At 40.8% G+C, this 20,687-nt stretch overlaps 2 long non-coding RNA genes across 2 annotated transcripts in view; one reads left to right on the top strand and one right to left on the bottom strand.

Moving 5' to 3' along the window:
• Positions 1–1,955, bottom strand: LOC122559213. Its single transcript, XR_006314364.1, has 2 exons — positions 1,773–1,955; positions 1–813 (listed from the first exon to the last, which is right to left on the bottom strand). It is a non-coding gene; the product is annotated as an uncharacterized LOC122559213 (long non-coding RNA).
• LOC122559214 overlaps positions 1,011–20,687 on the top strand; it is a 27,805-nt gene continuing 8,128 nt past the window's right edge. The window contains exons 1-3 of the long non-coding RNA XR_006314365.1: positions 1,011–1,452; positions 1,949–2,103; positions 17,877–17,999. This is a non-coding gene — a long non-coding RNA (uncharacterized LOC122559214). The remainder of the gene's footprint in view (positions 1,453–1,948; positions 2,104–17,876; positions 18,000–20,687) is intronic.

The raw sequence follows: 20,687 nt of genomic DNA on the forward strand, positions 1-20,687 counted from the left end.
TTCCATTATGTATGATTCTAAATGTCTGCTAGTACAGTGACATTAACTCATAATTACTACACATTTCTTCCTAAATATGTTGTAATTTTTGGTTATGAAAATCAGTCCCAAAGAACTGAAAAATAGTCCTCAGAGGAAAGGGACTAAAAACAGCAGGCAGGTCATTTTTTTGTAGGCACTGTGTATAATAAATTCAAACACAACATGGACAGAAATAGTGTGGGATTTAGCATGCTCGTCACACTTGGAACATTTTACATCTATAGTCATGAGATGAAGATTTCCTCTCTCTGCTAAGCAGAGGGATACTTTTATGATGGATTTGAAGGAATGCAGTTACGTGAAGCATCTGACCTTTGCATCCCTCTTGTTGCTGACCCCAGAGAGAAAATCTCAAATTCAATTCTGGTCTATTGCTAAAGACCGGATCGGGAGCAACACCTGGTTAACATGTTTTAAGAAGCAATTAGACATTAGCTCAATTAATCAGCTCCAGCTGGCAGAGCAAGCTGCTTGCCAGGCAAATCCAGTTGTTTAAGTCATATGTAACTACTCTGCATCCCATTCTTCTTTGAAGCGTATCTTAATTATTGAAGTACTTCTAAATCAGCCCTCTCATTGTACCCAGGTGGAGCCAGCAAGAGATTTCAGAGCTGCTCTTGAATTCAATGGGGAAAGTCAATCTGCTTGTGGATTAATCCTACTGCTGGATGAAGTTTCCTGCAGGAATATCTTCATTGGGCAATTTCAATTTAAATCTTCTCAAACTCTGTGGGATTACATGTCCTCCGAATAGCTCAATGTAACGAAAATCTATTTAAAAATAGACAAATAAATATAATATTGTTAAGAAGCTTTGCATAAAAAAAATGTAAAATCAAGACATTGCTCAACTGGGAACCAATGAGTAATGAAAAGCACAGTGTTGTTAGGGATGAAGATAGGCAATAAGTGCAAGTGGAAAAGGCAGTCATGGTAAAAGAGGAGGTAGGTATTCAGGATGAGGAGGCTAAGAAAGAAACAGAAAAGAGTAAGGGAAAGGAGCAAGTGTAAGACCAAAATTTTCCTAAATAACTTTTAATGAGTCTCAGACATCTTTCCTCATGCACTGTGGTGTAGTTGGGCTTGTTCTGTTTGAAGAGAACATTGAGAGGTGATTTATAACAGGTAGAACAAATCACAAGGAATCTCGACAGAAGGGAAAGGGAGAAATTGTTCTCATTAGTGGAGAAATCAAGACCCACAGATTTAAGGCACTTTGTAAAAGGAGCAAAGGTTACATGAGGAAAATCCAGTTCATCCAGCAAATGTTAGGATCTGCAATACTCTGCCTGTGAGTGATAGGTTCAGTCGAGACATTCAGAGGAGAACTGTATTATTACCTCAAAAAGAAGAATGTGTGCGCCATGGGCAGAGGACGGAGAGCCAAAACAGAGAGAGTGAATGAGTGAAGTAAGAATTCTATGATTCTAATACGATAATTAAAAATTATATCCATTATATCTTGATCTTCTTTAGCATGTTTAATGAAGCACATTAGAGCTTAAATACTTTAGGAACTAAATACTAAGTACATATATAATATTAAATGGGATACTTTTACATTTCTATAAATCCCTTTAGCATTGAAAGAAGCTGTTAAATGCTTCACATACAACTTATTACTTTGAAGAGCAGTCATTCTTAGACAATGTAACAAGAAGGAAGGCAAATGTTAGCTCTGATTTTTAAAAAAGTAATGCATCAAAATTCAGTCACATTGGCCTGCATACCTTCAACACTACGGTTACTGTTCCAACACTTCTGTTGTTGATAGTGCTGAACATCATTTTGGGAAGGGTATTAATATGATGGTATGCAAAGTAGAAAGCACCAACTTACTCTCCAGCAGCTGAATATACTTTGAGGAACAGGAAGAACCTTAATTAATGGGATCAACTACTTTCAGGTTCATCGCTGATTGGTTTCCACTAGATGCTATCAACTTTGCAGAGGTATTTGGAAGTTTGAAGTATTTGAAGTTCCTAAGTCTACAGGGAGTGTTGTGGCACATGCTGGAAGCCTTGGCTCTGATTTCAAGGGTTCTACTGAGACCACTTGCAGGTAAACATGATGCAATAGTTTGGATCCTCCTTTGTCTTAGTTTGGATCTCCCTTAGTCTTAAACAATGATATGCGGAATAAGCAGAGGATAAGAGAGAGAACAGCTCTTAGAGAAGCCTACTTACACTCAAAGTGCAGAATTCTATGGCATCTCACTGGCAGATTGGGGACTGTAAAACTCCTTGCTTTTCCCAACATCCTCCAGCTTGCCCTTAGCCTGTCAGCAGTTTTACATAAGGTGTGTGTATGTCTGTTTGTGTGTGTGTGTCTGTCTGTCTGTGAGTGAGTGAGGGATGGTGTGTTGGACAAGACTTACGGCAGCATGATTATTCACAATTTACTGCCTACCTCACAACCAGCCTCTATTTTAGGGCTGGCAGAAAGGGTTCGGGGCAGAGAAGACATTTCAGAAGTCAACCTGCTTAGGCATCAACTCAGAGTGGGGAGACAACCTCTCTCAAGAGCTCCTTTTCCACATCAAGTGCTCCCTCCAGAAATACAATGTCCTGCCTCTTACATGATTCCCACAGCTCCCCAGGACACAGAACTCTGACTGTCCATTGAATCTGTGGAGTGTTTGGAGCCCCCGTGCTGGCCACTGCGTATGGTGTTCCTGGGTTTGCAGAGGTGTACTTCCACCTGATTGAGAGCAGGACCTTACTGTTTCCTGCCAATTCTTTGGCTGATGGGGGCAGGTCATCGAAGGTCATCTGGGAGCAATTCCTTAAACTAAGCCTCAATGAGGATCAGTGCTTCAGATGCCTCAATGTCACTAAGGAGACCATAGTGTTGCAAACTGCCAAGTGTTGCAAACTGTAATGTGATCTCAGAACTGGTTGCCAGTGCCCTTGAAGGTGACTATATTCATGTATCTGGCTCCTTCCATACTGGAGTCGGTGATACTTCCAGTTTGTACACACTATGGTATGAGGCTATCAGCTGAGTCCATTTTATGCTGTCCTACCAACAAAAACCGACGGAGGATGTACATGATTTCTCAATGATTGTGGGATGTTTCTGTCTCGTGTTAATCCCATTGATGCAGCATGGCTGCTGAAGGCCACTGATTCTCAATGAGTTATCTGCTGATGGCCTTGCAGTATGATCATGACCAGCTCAGGACCCTGCATTATCTTGGCATGGGACTGATGAGTCAAGGCTCCCTGGTTGACAGACAACAGCAAGGGCACCGGCAAAGTGGCAGAGGCTTATGTACAAATACTGCCTCCCTGAAAGGGGAACTTCAAGCCCAACAGAGTTGCAGCAACTCCCTTGGAGTGCACCTGAGCAATACAGGTATTGGAGGACAGATTATTGACTCCTGTCACAGCCTGCAAGCCCCTTTCAAACACTCACAGCAATGAGGGCAGCAGCGCCCAGGCATTGTGTGGCTGTTCCTTGTACTATAATGAAAGCTGAGACATTGGCCAGCTTCTTAGAGGAAACAGAAGGGAGAATATAACAGGAGGAGATCTTACCTTTATCTAACGGCTGACACCAATCTCATCAACATTGGCAAAAAGACAACTCACATGACTGGAGATGGCCAAGCTAGATGCAACATGTAGCAGGATGTTTGAGTGTCTTCGCTTCCATTTATTTCAACCCCACTCTCTCTTACACACTCAGCATTACAACTTGGTGATCCACCAATCACAGAATTGGTGTTTTAGGGATCATCTGAACCTTATTGTACCTCAGGTACTAGTAAGACTTCCCCTTATCCCCACCCAACCTTATCCTCTGTCCTCACTCTTTTTCAAAGTCCACTTGTAAGATCAGAATGGGCAGTCAAACTGCGATAAATTGACAATGCTATTTATTTCCCATGATTCCATATTGGCAGACATCACCATTGCCAACATGTGGTATTGTGCTTTGGGTAGTTCACTACCACCAAATCTATTTTGCTTTTGCTGAGTCTGGGTCATTCTGAGAATGATTGGACTGTTGAGGCTAAATGGAAGAGGCAATCATTGTACACAACAAGATATTTAGTTGTATTAAACCAATAAACATAGTATCCATTAGATGTCAGAAAGGTGCAGTAGCAGCAGCCCTACACTTGAGTCAGGGGCCCAAGTTCATGTCTCACCAGCTTCATAGATGTGTCATGAGATGTCTGTATAGTTTGACTAAAAATATCTACATTACTAGTTAGATATACTTCCTAAGAACACTCAGGAGCTGTACAGAACACATTGACTCCCTTTGGGTACTCAAACAGAACTCAACTACCTCCTCCCAAAGATTGTGCGGCATCGTCAGATTGGATAGAGCTGAATGTCACACAAAAAATAATTCCTTCAGAACCATTAAGTTTCACAACATTCAAGATTTAAGTCTTGCCATCATCCTGCTTTTAAGCGAGATGAAAATCAACCTTTAACTTCTCTAATTTGGACTTGTTACAAGTTTTGAAAAGTGGAAGATCTACATGTGATGATCCAAACACATAGCCCAGACAGCTGGCCTAAAGCAAAACAATTGATGAATTCTATCATTGAAGAGTAAGACATTGACAGCAAACAGAAAATAATTGGCTAAGACATCCATAGGGGAAGGTTTAAGAGAAGAAAACATCACCACAGTGAAATTCCACATCACATAATATTTTAACATCTTACTTGAAAGAATTGCCAAATATGAAATGTATATATTTTTCTTCTTCGATTCCTTCCTATTCCTGGACAAAGCCTGAAAGCACAACTTGAATCATTGTATGTAATTCCATTGTATCTGGTTTATGATAGTTACAACTAACGAGGATTTCTGCTCCCAGTTGTTATTTACTGGTCCTCACTGTGAAATCTACATGTTTGAATGTCAGTTGAGTACCCAGTTTTTGGGGGTGGCAGTGGAGGTAGTGGTCTTGATTTCCTGCTTTTAGTTTTATTGTTTCAAGTCTTGGCACCAACAAGAAAAATAATAACATAATTAACGTATGGACAAATTGAGCTAGGGACTGGAAAGCTTAGCAATGTGAAGTTCTAACCAAATGAAGGCAATGCCTTCACGAGGAAGGGAAAATATTCTTTCGGGGAAAGTTCATTGATCTGAGTGAAGGCTTAGTACATTTCAGGAATTGGCTAAATGTTGTCACCACAGTAGCAAGGGTTTGAGTTAACTACATTTTGATTAGGTAAATAATGACAAGCGTAAGAGGAAAGTGGATTGGTACACTCAATTAATCCTCTGCTTTACGATGGAATAGACAGATGAATAATTGATATTACCAGAAAATAAACCAATGCAAAACGTAAATCTGATCCATAATACAGCCCTAAATGAATAGCGAATAAATTCACATAACATCAAAAGTAGAAAATAAAGGTGATTCAAATAAGATATTGCTTATTGTTTGCAGTAGCTAAAGCCCTCAATCATAATTAATAATTGTCAGGCCACAGTAGGACACTTTTTAATTTAAGGAATGGAATGTAATCAATTATCTGATCAATTTCAATGAAATTGACATTCAATCTAAACATTCAGACACATAACCAAAATGGTGCAGCATAGATTAACTTCACAGGGATGTTAACAGAAATGAGGGGACTTAGTCATGAAGAACAACTGGAGATGATAGTTTTGTCTGCTCGAACCAAGAACATTGAACAGATAACCTAATGGAGGTCTTCAAAATTATGAAGGATTATGATGGATAAATAATACTGAATTGATCCAAAGAATAGTGAAAGGGAGGCAGCACTAAAAAATGGGTTCAAAAAATCCCTAACAGCAATTAGATTGGAGAATTCTCTGACTTGGATCATTGTTCGTAGAAAATTTGTAAGCTATTTTCGGAGAAAATTAGATGGTTGCTTGTAAAAGAATATTAAATGATATGGGAAGCCAACGGAGAGTGAAATTAGACTAGATGGGTCCTGTGGAGAAACGTACCGGCACAGGCTTGATGACAAAATGATTTATTTCTAGATTAAACATTCTATGATTCTTTGATCTCCAGATCATGACCTGTGTACCGTGCCTTCCTGATTGGTTTTGTAAACCTTATCTCTGTTATCCACAAATTGCAGTTAGCTGTGAATGGTATAGTCTCATAGCTCATTCACTCACATACTTGTCAACTCCAAATTAATTTTGCTTTAAACCTATGCTTATATTTAAATTCTTGCATGGCTTACCTTCCCACATCGATGTGGAGAGGGGTGATTATTTAAGGAATGACTGCAGCTGTCACACATGGATCTTTTCTTCCAAGCACCCTCCTATTGCATCTGAGAAATCTTTGTCAAATCCAAATGCTCAGGATGGATCCTCTGTTCCTCTGACCCAGAAATATTTTCTGCTAGAGAATCCTAAAGAGCATATATTATGAATTATGCTTCACCTTAATCCTTTTGCATACTATTTGGTGTCAATAGACAATAGACAATAGGTGCAGGAGTAGGCCATTCTGCCCTTCGAGCCAGTACCACCATTCATTATGATCATGGCTGATCATCCTCCATCAGTATCCTGTTCCTGCCTTATCCCCATAACCCTTGATTCCACTATCCTTAAGAGCTCTATCCAACTCTTTCTTGAAAATATCCAGAGACTTGGCCTCCACAGCCTTCTGGGGCAGAGCATTACATACACCCACCACTCTCTGGGAGAAGAAGTTTCTCTTCAACTCTGTTCTAAATGGCCTACCCCTTATTTTTAAGCTGTGTCCTCTGGTTCGGCACTCACCCATCAGCGGAAACATGCTTCCTGCCTCCAGAGTGTTCAATCCTTTAATAATCTTATATGTATCAATCAGGTCCCTTCTCAGCCTTCTAAACTCAAGTGGATACAAGCCCAGTCGCTTCAATCTTTCAACGTAAGATAGTCCCACCATTCTGGGAATTGACCTCGTGAACCTACGCTGCACTCCCTCAATAGCCAGAATGTCTTTCCTCAAATTTGGAGACCAGAACTGCACACAATACTCCAGGTGTGGTCTTACCAGGGCCCTGTACAACTGCAGAAGAACCTCTGCTTCTATACTCAATTCCTCTTGTTATGAAGGCCAGCATGCTATTAGCTTTCTTCACTGCCTGCTGTGCCTGCATGCTTGCTTTCATCAAGACCTTTATCCATATTATATTGAGGTCAATTTCACCTTCGCCACCTGCTCAGTAACCTGACAGAGATCAGTACACACTCAAAAAAAAGGCTTCTCAAAGGTTGATGGGGAGGGGGTTGAAACCTCAAGTGAGTGCAAGCCAAAAATCCAAATAGACTCATAGATCTCTCTTCTCATGCAATGCAAAGTGGGATGAATCAACTCCCCTCTTTTCAAACTCCCCATTTGCCCACAAGCAGAAATCAGTTTTTTTTCAGTGTGAGGCCAACCTCTTTCCAATAAAATGTAATTAACTAATTTCTACGGTATCCCTACAGAACCACCCCCCATGGTTTTCTTGAGTGAAAGAGGGAGCTCTTTTATTGTCTGCTAATCCTGAGAAAAATGAGAAGTTTGTGATGATAAGTTTCACATATGCACACAAAGGGTTACTGTCAGCACAAAAGAAAGGTGAAAGGATCAGACAGTTTAAAGGCTTTGGAAGAAATATTCCCCTTCCTGGTACGGTATTGGCAATGTGGAGAGTTGCTAAAATATGGTGAGAATGGAAATGTCAGAATCCAAATCTCAGGAAACATTTTTCCAATCTTCACCTTAAGCTTTAAATGACCATTTCAGACTTCCATTTTTGATCAGTGCCTACCCTTATTTTCATGCATCTGCATATTATTAATAATTCAATTCATCCTATTTCTATGCCATTCCAAATCTCCTCTCCTTCCCCAAAAGTAAATGGTGCAAATTCCTGACATGTAAGTCAAAGCAAGTAGCTGGTAGCTACAGCTCACCACTTGTTTCTCCTGGCCATCATTCAACTGTATCCTCGGCACAAGGCCCCTCCATGCTTCTGGGATATTATACTCCTTGTCCCTTCACCCATGCAAGTCTGCAACAGCAAATAATCAGCATCAACACATCTTGATGTCTAATCTTGTACCAAATCTCACACCATTTCAGACCTTCAATACTTCATCTTGAAGCTCAGTGCACCTATGACCTGCATACTTCTGTTTCATCATTTTGTGTGTAGATGTAGATACATAGCTCATGCATTTATACAGGGTGCTTCTTATGGTATTTCACTTCATTTCTCAGCACTCAATCACTTTGCTCTTTCTTGGAGGCTACCAGCCTCCGTATATTTCACATTACTTTCTTAGTGCTGAGAGACAGACAGCTTGTCACTATGGGGAGTGTCAAACAGTCAAGGGGCTGAATGTGTTGCTGTCCAGAATTGTGGTATGTAAACTGCAGATCTGCAATACATTCCAGCAACTTTTGCAGGAAACACACCACATGTGCTTCAAGTAAATGACCAGTGCTGAAAGTCTAAGGGGAGAAGTCTATCATCGAGCCAAGTGGGACTACAGTCAGTCACTGGGCAAAATGGCAAATATCAAGGGTCTCATCAAGGGGCTGAGCATAGTCAATCAGGCGTTTGGTCCAACCAGAGATCAGGGTTCTGTGTCCTTGCAGTTCAGAAATTAAGTCACGGTCTATAAGGAAGTTCAAGTGCAAACATCTTGAGGTTACAAGCAAGTCAGTTACGTGCTATGGAAACATCATACTGGGGAATGGACCAGTTTTTATTTCTTGCAAGACAAAGGGAGGCAGTCAGAGTAATGAAAATGGATGGGAAACAGTTGATGGTTACATAGGAGCTGGAGAGGCATGAAGGTGCTCCCAGTGAGTGAGCAGAAAACACTGATAGTAGGAAGGTATGAACCATTGAATGGACATGATGCAGGCAAAGCTATAGTCTACGAGCCTTGGTGAGATATGTGTGTAATCTTGGAGTTACAGTGAATGGGGCCTTGCAAGTGTAATATAGCAGAGAGAAGAGTGGCACTTAAGCATGTGGAGCAGAAAACCTTATTCCTGCATTGCTCGATGCTCCTTCTAACCTGTTACATAGAACTAACCTGGGCCTGTTTCTAGGTTCCAATTGGCGTGATATCCCACAGCAGGATAAAGGATAGCCTGGTCTCCACTACCCCATTCATCAGCACCACTTGGTCCCTGCCCACAAAGTGGGAGATAAGTGCTCCTTTCAAACCTCCGAGACAATGGTCGAGCAGCACGTTGTGAGCAGTAGTTCCTGGTGTGCAGCAGGGCTTACTTCATACATGGTGGTGGTGTGAATATCATAAAGTCCCAGCATTTGGCGAGCATTTCACATCCCTGGCTGGGTAATTCCACAAGAAGGGCATTGAAGAGCGCAGTTGCATAAGTAATGAGGTGAAGAACAGAAGATTGCAAGAGAAAGGTCACTATAAGCCTTGGCGAATCAGGCATTATAAATCTCAATTGATAAAACATTAACCGAAAATAGGAAACTTCCACCCCTTGGCATGAGGTTTCAACCTGAGCTCACATTTGTTTTATTAGTGTCTTGTATCACGAGTAGCAGTAGTTGTCCTTGAGTTTGCAGTATACTGAGGTTTCTTTTTAACCCATGTTGTCAGCAAGTACTGTTTCTTCTTGAGAAACAGAGAAAGAGAGAGCTCTCAGCTGGTTTCAGTTCTGCCGTAAAAAATCTAGCTTCTTTCTTTTCTCAGAAGCAGCTTCCTGAAATACTGGTCTGTTTGTGTATTTCTGTGTCTGAGTTCATTGTCTCCAAGCATGGTAATTGCCAGTGCGGATTCTGAAGGAGGTCACTGGACTCAAAATGTGAACACTGCTTTCTCTCCAGAGATGCTGACTGAGTTTCTCCAGGAATTTCAATCTTTATTTCAGATCTCCAGCATCTGCAGTTCTTTGGTTTACAATTGCAGATGACATTCTCCTTTCCAACATACAAACTCTCTCATACAAAAATGGAAGATGCTGGCCTTTTCACACATAAATAAATATTTGCTGGCTGCTTCCAATGCCTTGGAGAAAATGTTAATTTGAGCTTGTCTGTTTGTTACCTAGTCCACATTGAAACTTGGCCTCTTGTGGTCAGGTGATGCCTGTGGCCATTTTTGGTCAGTGTTTTTAGTTTGTTTTGAAACCATTTCAGTCCAAGAATTAGAGGAAGTGAGGAGGCAGACTGCAGAGTCAGAGACGAAAAGTGTGGCACTGGAAAAGCACAGCAGGTCCGGCAGCATCCGAGGAGCAGGAGAGTCAATGTTTCGAACATAAGCCCTTCATCGGGAATGAAGGGTTGATGAAGGGCTTATGCCTGAAATGTCGACTCTCCTGCTCCTCGGATGTTGCCTGACCTGCTGCGCTTTATCAGCACCACACATTTCAACTCAGTCCAAGAATTAACCAGAGATTAACTTGGGTGACAGAATTCTGATCAATATGGATGAGTTGGACCAAAGGATTTGTTTCCTTACTGTACATCTCTATGACTCTAATTCGAAACTTAATTGCCCAAATAATATGAGTGATTATTCTGAGTGCTGTAAAAGATCTAAAATAGGACTGGATTGCTTCATTGCATTACAATATAAGCATTAGAAGAGGTGAGATTCATAGAATCATAGAAACCTTACAGTGTGGAAACAGGCCATTTGGCCCAACAAGTCTACACCAACCTTCAGAAAAGTAACCCACTCAGATCCAATCCCCCACCCTATTCCTCTACATTTCACAGATTGAACAGAAGCTGTCTGGTTCTGAACTTCAATTGAATAAATTTTCCTTCTTTTAAGCTGGGCTTACTCCCAGAATTGAACTGGAATGACTGATAGATGTATCCTGTCATACCTTTTGGCAGGGCTTTTTCTTTGACTTCTTCACCTCTGTGTGTTTCAGCACTGAACTTGTTCATTAAACTGGCTACTGTCCTCTACATGTCACATAATAGCTCCTGGAGAGGTTTGGTGTCATTAATAATGTTCCTGTGGAGTGCCTTGGAGTATTTTATGACATTGAGGCACTGCATAACTTTAAATTGTAGTTGTTAACATTGGCACATTTCCAACAAGCAATTTCAGCTTCCAGAAAGTCCCATTGAATTGAAGTTTGAAATCTCACCTAAATAAATATGAATAATTAGAAACATGGCAATGGAACATCGGCAAGCTGACAGTTCGATTGCTGAAGCTCACTTGCTGTCTGTCAGCACAGGTTAATGCAGTCAGCAATTACCATGAACGATTAGCATTGAAACTTGAGCATGACTTCAGCATGGGGACATAAGAAAAGAGTAATTACTAAAGAAAACTAGACATTCGCCATGTTACTGTCCTGTTCACTATCTATTCTAAGCATATACCATGTTACTTTTACCCTATTCATATTTTTGAATGGGTTATTTTGTTGAGGTTCAGTCAATGGAATGTATAATTGGGTGGCTACACAAAGACAGGCAGCTTTTCATGCTTATCAGCAGTGATCTTTCTGCAAGACACATATTACTACACGGTACTGTGCTATGTTGATGTCATACCGACAGCGTGTGCCAACAGTAAACACAACAAAAATACTGCATGTGCTTCAATCAAACAACCATGTGTCAAAGTCTAGGGGAACTAGTCATCAATCAAGTGTCAAGAGGGACTCTCGCCAATCAGGGTGAACAGCTAAGTCAAGGGCATTGTCAGTATCAGTTCAGGGGCTATGCCACAGTCACTCAGGCACTTGGGGCAGTTAGGGGTTCTGTGTTTGTACAGTAAAGGATTTGGACCAGGTTCAGTTCTCCTATTTCTGTGCAACCAGTTAGGATTAGTGGTATGTCAGTCTGGAGCTGCACAGAGATCAATCAGGGATCTGGTCACTCATCAGTCAGGGTTGCCTTTGCAAGTCAGCTATTCCTGATCAATGACCAGATGTTGTGCTACACTGGGCATTAGGGAAAGAGTAACATGTCATTACACCTGTATTGCTTAATTCTTGTAGCTGTAGTTACTATGACAATCAATCAGACAGGTGATGATGCAAAATGCCAACACATTTACAATTGTGAACTTCTAATTCCAAACAAGTGTCACTCATGACATGGCATCTCCTCAGAAGCTTTTCTTTGTCAATTCACTTCCACTGCATGTATCAGTGAAGAGTGATTCATGACTGGCAGCATTTAACCTGATTCTGGCAACAGGAAACCTGGATGGTGTTGGCTGTGGTGAGCATTTCTGCTAACGAATACATGATAGCACAATACACGTTCCCGAGAGGCATACTGCATACATACATAATGTAACCCTCCATGAAATTTCCCAGAATTCCCACAGTATTCCAGAAGAAGCCTCACCAACATCCTGTACAACCTCAGAGGAACTTGGTTCTGTGCCACTAGTCCAAAATTGCAAAACTAGATGGGTTGGTTCCACAACAGTTATCTCTTCGTCGATGACATCTCATGCAATGTTTGGAGCAATGATCATTCTGTAGGTCATTGGTTGCTTGGTTGGACTGGGGGTCTTTCTCACTGTTTGGGGCTTTAGAACTATTCGGTATTTTTAGGCTAAATTTATTTTTGCATCTCAATATTGTTAATCTGCTCTTTCAACAGAAGATGGGAGAGCAACTTTACAGAGAAAGTGGAGAAAGATTGATGGAGTTAATATGTGGAATTTTCTTTGTTTCTCTCTGTTTCACAATCTTCACAGAGCATGTGAACCTGACAAATAAGTGTGCTTTTGCAATGCTGAGCTCTCCTGAACCCACATCAAATGGTGCCAATTTGTGTGGATTCAGTGTCCCCAAAAAGTAATATGTATCAATTAGCTTCATTTGATTTTTTTTCAAAGCAACAAATAAGTCCTTATTCCTTCTCTCCTTTTTAAACCAGCATCTATTATCCCTATGTTCAGTCCATTGTCCGAAAAATAAAAAGACGTGGTCTCTTGCGATTGAATAACTTAATACAACAACAAACAACTGTCGATGATATTTCAAAACACAAACATCTAATGAGTCCAATGTAATTTAAGAGATGGCATGGAAGAGGATTTGTTACAACTGTAGTATGTGGGAGATGGAGCAGACCAGTGTGATCCAGTACAACCACATCTGCTGCAGCAACTTCAGCTCAGAGTTAAAAATCACACAGCACCAGGTTATAGTCCAACAGGTTTACTTGGAAGCACTAACTTTCAAGGTGCTGCCCCTTCATCAGGTGGTCTCACAACACCAGCTCCTCCAAACCACAGCTCAGAATTGATCAGGTGAACTCTGCTGCAATCACTCTTCTCAGGTTTTAACATTTCAGATTTTGTCTGTGGTCAGGGACTGGAGGGTGTGATTACGAATGAGGCAGGTATGGGGATCCAGAAAGTAGCCGAAGATGAGCCTTAGCCACATCTTGCAGGGAAAAAGTGAGCACTGCAGACGTTGGATATCAGAGTTGAAGACTGTGGTGTTGGAAAAGCACAGCTGGTCAGGCAGCATCCGAGGAGCAGGAGAGTCGACATTTCAAGCATAAGCTCTTTATCAGGAATGATCGACATTTCGAGCAAAAACTCTTCATGAGGAATGTCTTGCAGGCTATGTAGAAAAGAGCAAGGACCGCAGAAGGGATGAGAACACTAACCACAGCACTGTGCCAAAGGGGGAGAAACAAGGAGTATGACACATATATTTGTGGGGTCAGATACTGTTCACTGCAGCTGAGAGATTGAGTCATGAGGATGTGTTGCTTGCCCAGTGTCAGGTTTAAAGATGTCTCCTTTGGAGCTGGAGTGTGAGCAAAAAGTTCCAGCTGTTATCATTCACATTGGTACCATCAACATTGGGAGGACGAAGAAAGATGTGTGGCTGAGGGAATTTGTGTAGTAAATTATAAAGCAAAACCACTAAAGGTAATCATCTCCACTCGTGGGGTTGGAAAGAAAAGAGCAGGGGTAGATTTTAGAAATTCTAAAGGCCCTGGAGAGGAAGAGTCGTTATATTTAACATGTTTTGTGGTTTATCTGACACAGATTTCACATTTCACATCAATTGGATTCTAATGAATTCAAAACAAAGCCTTTAATTTCTTGAATTATTAACTCCTTGCAGTTGGGAAACATCTGATTTTGTCTGGCTGAAAGATTGCAAAGCAAAAACAGTCCAATAATGAAAAGGTCTGCCTTTATTTAAAAAAAATCAGCCTGCTTACTCAAAGTTGAAGATGAGTAAAGTGGATAGTAAAGGGAATGTAGTAAGAGGGTTTGAAAGTTGAGCTCAGCAAGAGAAGGTTGAGAATGAGCCAAGAGGGAGGAGAAACAGAACACCTGAGGAATAAGGAGTTTGAGACAGTCTAACTCAAGCAAGGAGTAGCAGCAAAAAGACAAAGAAGAAAAAGAAGACGGTGATAAAGGTGGAGCAAACAGGGCTGGGGTTTGACGGAAACAGCATCAGAAATAAGTCAGTGGAGATGTAAGATCAATAGAATAATGCCCCTATTGATGGCTCCTTTAGATGAAGTTCTCAGTTTCCCGAAGTGTTGGCTTGACGGTCAATTCTCAAACCTCTTTGGAATTTACTTGTCAATGTTTAATTCAGGATTAATGTAGAGTGCCTTAGAAGAAACTGGGATACTTCAAATGAAGACAATGTGTGCAGGACGAGATATCTGTGCTTATCATGGCTTAATGATAAGGGTATGCATTCTTCATAATTAACTACAGAATCTGAACAATAAGGGTGATAAATATAAAATACTGCTGGTCAGCAAAAGGTCAGACAATGCCGTGGAAGGAGGAAATTAACAAAGTTTCAAGTTGATAACCTCTGATACTAACTTCAAGGTGCATTCGGAAGGAGTTTGTGGTAGCAAGGGGTAATTCAGAAGTTGGTCTGTGATATGTTGATGGAACCACCTCAATGTAATGCAGACTCTGGGTTTGATACTGAAGGTGTGATGAGCAACCACAGGACGTGATCTCAACTAGAATATTTAATGAACTCATTCCAGTGTGGAACTTCGAGTTAAGAGATTACACAGAGAGGAAGTCATTCCATAATGGGTTCAGGACAGTTTAAGGCAGCACCTCCATACACTGCTGGATGCTGGCTGACTGGGTGCAGTCAGCCCTAGGTGAGAGATAAGGAAGAAATGTACTGTTGCAGATTAAATGAGTGGCAGGAGCATTATGGTACATTCCTGGATTAGAGCACCAAGTAGGAACTATAAGGCCAGGAAAGGTGAGTGCAGTTGCGCATTTCCTTATATCCTGTTGTGTATATTACCATCCCCTAATTGCTGCCAACTGCATTGTCAACTGTATTCCATCACCTCTCTCCTCACACCTATTTACCTTGCAAGTGCATCCATTCCTCTCCTTCGATGCACTTTCTTACACCTCTATTTATGCATTATCTTACAACCACTGCAGCCTCATGTTTCTGCCAATTGACACCTCTCTGATAGTCATCTGCATTGGGTGAACATGTGCTATTAATTCCGAAAACAGCAGAGTGTGTAAGAAAGACATCATGAGAACTGATGATTTATTGCTATAGTTTGCCTAACTTTCAATAAGCCCCATAGTTACTATTCAATTTTCTCACCCTGGTTTCTATGGAAGGAAGGCTAGTGAGGATGTTGTTAAATGTAAAAGCCAGTGAAAATATAATGAAATCCATTTGCTTTTATGTTGTAATCAATGAAATGTTTCGCTGAAAGGATGACACACTCAGCTAAGCCTATCTACATTAAACCCCGAAATGCAATCATGCTTCTATTTTCATCGAAATTAACTCAAACCCGAACCTAAATCCATATACCCTTCCGTTTTAAAATCTCTTCTATTGACTTTGTTTCTCTCACCATAGATAATCCCTGGCCTAGTGAGAGTTTTGATAATTCCATGTTTTTAATTCTGATACCTAGTATATGAAATATTTTGATTTTGCTGAAAAATTAGGAGTTCCTATCATACCTGCTTTAACTGCAATACATTCGGTAAGCTGACAGTTTAGAGAAGGGGCTGTGCTTGCGTGCATTCAGGAGACATCTCTGGAGAATACCCATGAGAAATTGCCTAATGTTTGATTGAAAATCTTTTTCAACAATGAACTATTTTTCATTTGAATAAAAATCATGACTTTTCCATTGATTGAATGCAAAGAGCTTAAATATTCGGGTGTTTTCTGATGTGACATTTGATCTGCATGTTAAATTTTCTTGAAAGCACGGGAATATAGTATGGTTCAGTGGAGTGGGGGGGGGGTTGGTGCCTTTGGCGTCATTGATCATCTGCGACAGCTCAGTACTTTTTTTTAAGCTTTCTATCACAGGTCGGATGTCTCCCTGGAGATTTTATCCTTTCCTACCAGGAGCAATGCACCATCCAGGAGGAAGACCTCCTCACTTGCAGCTCACTGGCAACTTGCTTGGAGAAGGGAGACAGACTTAGTGAGAACAGGGGGATCCCAGTTGGAAACAGGCTTCCAAGGTATGGTGGAGCAGGGGTCAACCATTCCTAACTGTTCATCTCAAATGTTGATCAGAATCACCTGGAGACCCTTGACTCTTCAGGCTGTCTTCTCCTGGGAAACATGAGCACATCATCCATCTCGAGAGGGACTCTCATCCATTCTGAGAGGAGGCTGTTCTTTCTGATACATCCTGGGCTGATCGTTGCAAAGGAGCTAGCTATGCTGCATTGTTCCCAGTACCAAATGATGCAGGTTGAGAGACACTGCGGAATCCTTCACCTATTTAGCTGACAAAGTCTGAATTTTCATATATTTTTTAAATTCACTCGCTGTCACAGAATCTGAACATTCATGCAACATCTGACATTTTGTTAACAAAATATACAATGTACCTTTTATGTAAGCATGTGCGTAATGGTACTTACATTTAAAGGGGCATGAACTTGGCAAAAGTATTTCAAGTGATTTGTGTGCAGACATAATGCAATAATATGAATTCCAAATTTAAACAAAAGCACAAGTAGAAATTGCTGGAAAAACTCAGCAGGTTTGGTAACATCTGTGAAGAGAAATCAGAGTGAATGTTTCAGGTCTGTGGAACGATCACTCAACCTGAAATATGAACTCTGATTTCTCTCCACAGATGCTGCCAAACTTGCTGAGCTTTTCCAGCAATTTCAATTCTTGTCTTTGATTGACAGCATCTAGTTTTTATTTCGTATCAAACAGAAGCTTGCTTTCAACTGGGGCCTGCCACACAACAAAGAACTCCAAGACACTTTGGAAAGTAAATGTGAACCATGGAGGGTAGATTAGTAAGGGATTCCAAACCCTGGCCAAGACAATGATTTTTGAGAACACTCTTAAATAATCGGTCACTGGTGGATATGGCAAGGCATGTGGAAGAGAGTAGAGCTAAAGTTTTGAAAAAAACTTACAACTCAAAATATTACTCCTTTAACAGAACTCTCCAACTCAGTGATGTATATCACCTCGGTGGACAAGGGCAGCAGACCTACAGGAACACAAATACTGCACTCTTCTGATCTGGAATTATGATTGACAATCGTTCACTGTCACTGGGTCATGGGTGTACCTATGCCACAAGGACTGCAGCGTTTCAAGAAGCCAGCGCACCACCAACTTCTCAAGGGCAGTTAAGGAAGGTCAATAAATGGTGGCCTAGCCAGTAACACCCACACTTATGAGAGGAAATGTAAAACACAGTGCTCATCACTCCAAATATTATGTGTGTATGTTTGAACAAACAGACGCAGTGATCAACTTTTGTTGCAAAGACACCATTGAAGTTGTACGTTTATTAAAATGAATTGTTTTATAATGCTCAGGCATTTAAGGGATTAAAATAGTAAACTGACATGTTGTTAGTCTTGTGCAGGCAGCTCACAGCTCTGCAAAGCTCCACAAAGGGCCATATGAGTGAAATTTGGGATCTTCTTGTCTGTGGAAGAATAGAATGGTGAAATTGACCAGAAATTAAACAACACCGACATGACTGCAAGTAGGTACCATTAGAATATATACTTGCACTGGGGTCGAAAGGATTTGTGTGTATCATTAAAATTCAATGTGAGCTAGAGAGCTTGGTAAGCATTAAAGAATGAAGACAATTTCAGTTTATTCAATAAACAACTGACAACACTCTCTGCAGCAACAGTATTAGCTCCCTTACAAATGTATGGCCAATTGTAGCAAGAAGTATCTCATCACAGGACACATATCACGAGCAGCTGGGAGATGCCAAAGTTATACTGAGGACACTTGTATGATCCTGACTCGTAGGTGATAGATTAACTACATCTGCATCAATTAGTCTGGGTCTCCTCAACAGGACAACAGCATGACAATAATCTGCAGTCTTTGGGGGACACACTTTGCATCAGTTGGAACAGAAATAAAATGGAATTAAGGGAGAGCATAGGAGAAAGAGAAAATACAACAATCACATTCAGGGAAGAACCAACATCAGCAAAAGAAACCAAATGCTGAATGGGGTGGGGATGTAAGGAGAGTTGTGGATCTGGTTTACACTCACATAAATAAGAATGCAGAAATGAGTCCAAATATACACTGATAATAAAACAAAGAAGCGAAAGTGAGGACTGCAGATGCTGGAGATTAGGGTCGAGAGTGTGGTGCTGGAAAAGCACAGCAGGCCAGACAGCATCCGAGGAGCAGGAAACTCAAAGTTTCAGGCAAAGGCCCTTCATCAGGAATGAAACAAAGAACAGAGGATGCCAGAAATGTGAAACAAAAACAGAAATTGCTGGAGAAACTCTGTAGGCCTGGCCCTTTCTGTGGAGAGAAATCAGAGTTAATGTTTCGGAATAGATGGTAGGTACAAGAAGGTGGTTTTTATGTTGAAGATGGGGGGGAGGAGGTAAAAAGGTCCAAGTGATAGCTGGAGATGGAGCTCAGGGAGAGAGAAAGCCAAGTAGGCAGACAAAGGGATGGATAATGACAAGCAAGGGAGAAAGAAGAGCTGATAATAGGGAGAAAATTTAGGTGAAATGGGTTGGACCAAATATAGTCTGCTTCTTTGCATAGAAAATGCTGGTGAAACTCGGCAGATCTGGCAGCATTTTCAGAAGTGTCACATGCTCAAAATGTTAATTCTGTTACTGTCTCTATAGAGGCTGCTTCTTTAGCATTTCCTGTGTTTGTTTCAGATTTCCATCATCTGCAGCATTTTGCTTTTATTTGCCTGCTTCTTCTACATTTTGGCCTAAGCCAACCGATGAAGCATACATTCATCTGGGACTTATACCAGTCTGTGCTCTTAAAGATTGATTAGTTTCATCTGATTTTTGAATAATTTATTGTTGGAATAAAACTGGGGACCTTTCTACATGATAGGTTTCTGGGTCTTTTCTTGCCATTTGTGAAGGAGGAGCCACTGTTTGATCTGAGAAATCAGATTTTATTCAGTGAAAACTAAAATAAACTGTGAATCAAAGCTAAAAAAAAAGCAAATTACTGCGGATGCTGGCATCTGAAACCAAAAGAGAAAATGCTGGAAAATCACAGCAGTTCTGGCAGCATCTGTAAGGAGAGAAAGGAGCTGACGTTTCGAGTCTAACTCACCCTTTGTCAAAGCCGAGAAGCAAGAGACAAGCAAAGCTGACAAAGGGTGAGTTAGACTCGAAACGTCAGCTCTTTTCTCTCCTTACAGATCCTGCCAGACCTGCTGAGATTTTCCAGCATTTTCTCTTTTGGTGTTAATCAAAGTTGTTCAGGTGTTCTCAATAAAGAAGAAAACAAACCAGCCTGGAAAGTGAAAACCAGGTGCTGGGTGGGTGAAATTCAGTCATGGGTTCTAAAGTAGGAATCAGGTATCAAGCAAAACTAAATATAAACTTTTCAGGGAAATGAAATTTTCCACATCTTAGTAGTGGCCATGTTTCAAATGGTGCTGGATAAAGTATCAGATTATATCAGAACCAGTGTATATAGTGAAGGTAGATGACTAAACAGACTGATTTACTGTTTGAGTGATTACGTGGAGATATCCTTGCATTATTCAATCTGGCAGATGATGAAATTTAAAGGCATGGGAAGCTTCAGTGGACAATTCAATATTAAGGAATTGTCGCTCTGAATAGCTGATCCGCTGCAAATACTGCTGGATCTGCAGATGCAAACTTAAAAATACGTTCTAAGTCTGATCAATGTACTCAGTGAGCACACCCAGTTCACAGCAGGGACACCACCCACCATACATGCACAGGATAGAGGAACCCAGCTCACAGCAGGGATAGTGTACTGGTACAAATGTTCAGGTGGGGAGCAACTTCTTAAACATGACACTCACCCAGTTAATTTTGGTCACCTGCACCAGTCATTCCTTTATGAGATAATTAAAATCCTAAATAACTAATCAACAAATTGCAAACATCTCCATTTTACATTTGACTTTTCTCTTATCTCACTCACTCATTCCGTAACACTGAGCTCCTATTGGATTCTTCAACACCACAGCACTTAGTGAATACCTAACTGCATGTTATGATGTATCCTGGGCCATATAATTGCCCTCTATCCCAATCCTCCCTTTCTTAACAGTGACCAGCTTTTGCAATAGAACTTCTCTATATCTTTGTTATTCACAGTAAACACAAAAATTGATGGATAGAGCTTATGCCAAAACCATATTGACAATTTGTTCTGATTTGCTGTGTTAACTAACAGC

Source organism: Chiloscyllium plagiosum, chromosome 18 (assembly GCF_004010195.1).
Source record: "Chiloscyllium plagiosum isolate BGI_BamShark_2017 chromosome 18, ASM401019v2, whole genome shotgun sequence".
NCBI lineage: Eukaryota > Metazoa > Chordata > Chondrichthyes > Orectolobiformes > Hemiscylliidae > Chiloscyllium > Chiloscyllium plagiosum.